Raw genomic sequence first — 734 nt, 5'->3', positions numbered from 1 at the left:
ATGTGGCCCAGGACCGATTAGGCAGAAGTATAACTCCAGCAAAGCAGGAGAGGGTATTTAAGGACAAGGGGAGGGAGTTGCTTTGAAGTGTATCAAGATGTTTATCTTGATGTTAAAAGCCCTATTTCACTTTCCTTAATGAAGTAGCTCCCCCCTTTGAAGTGGATCCTCCCTGCGCTGCGCCTGGCTGTGGCTCCAGCTTCTTGCACAGGTTCACCCTCATCAGAAGTTAATTTTTCTCATGTGATTTCCTGGAAACAAAAACACCTCACGTTGCAGCAGACAGGATGAAACAGAAGTGAAGCTCAGGAATAAGAGCAGAAGAGCTGCCTTTGGATCAGCCAAGCAGAGTATGGGGTCGGGTGGGTTTTTGAAGGCAGCCCTGAACTGAAGCACATCAGGGGTCCAAGATTGAATTTGGTTTGCAGGCAGGGTGCAGGGAGATATGTAGTGTTTGGGAGCACTTGGCACTTCCTCACCATAACCCCCAAGCCTCAGAGGGTACTAAAGCTTATGGGGTCCCTTGAGATAAGCTGGGTGCTGTTCCAGGTCCCCCCCAAGCAGGGAGGAAGCCTCCAGCTCATCTTCCCCTCAGGAGATGCTTTCATGAGTTGATTAGAGCAACAATCCTCATGGGCTCACCCAGGATTTGTACTTGTGCTGAAAGGAGATTTACTGACTACAGGCAAGTTCTGGGGCAAAGCTCCTTGGGAGGACATGGTGCATGGAGCCCA

This window comes from Nestor notabilis, unplaced genomic scaffold, assembly GCF_000696875.1.
Source record: "Nestor notabilis isolate BGI_N333 unplaced genomic scaffold, ASM69687v1 scaffold25620, whole genome shotgun sequence".
NCBI lineage: Eukaryota > Metazoa > Chordata > Aves > Psittaciformes > Psittacidae > Nestor > Nestor notabilis.
The sequence above is the reverse complement of the archived record's forward strand: the minus strand, read 5'-3'. Positions refer to the sequence as shown.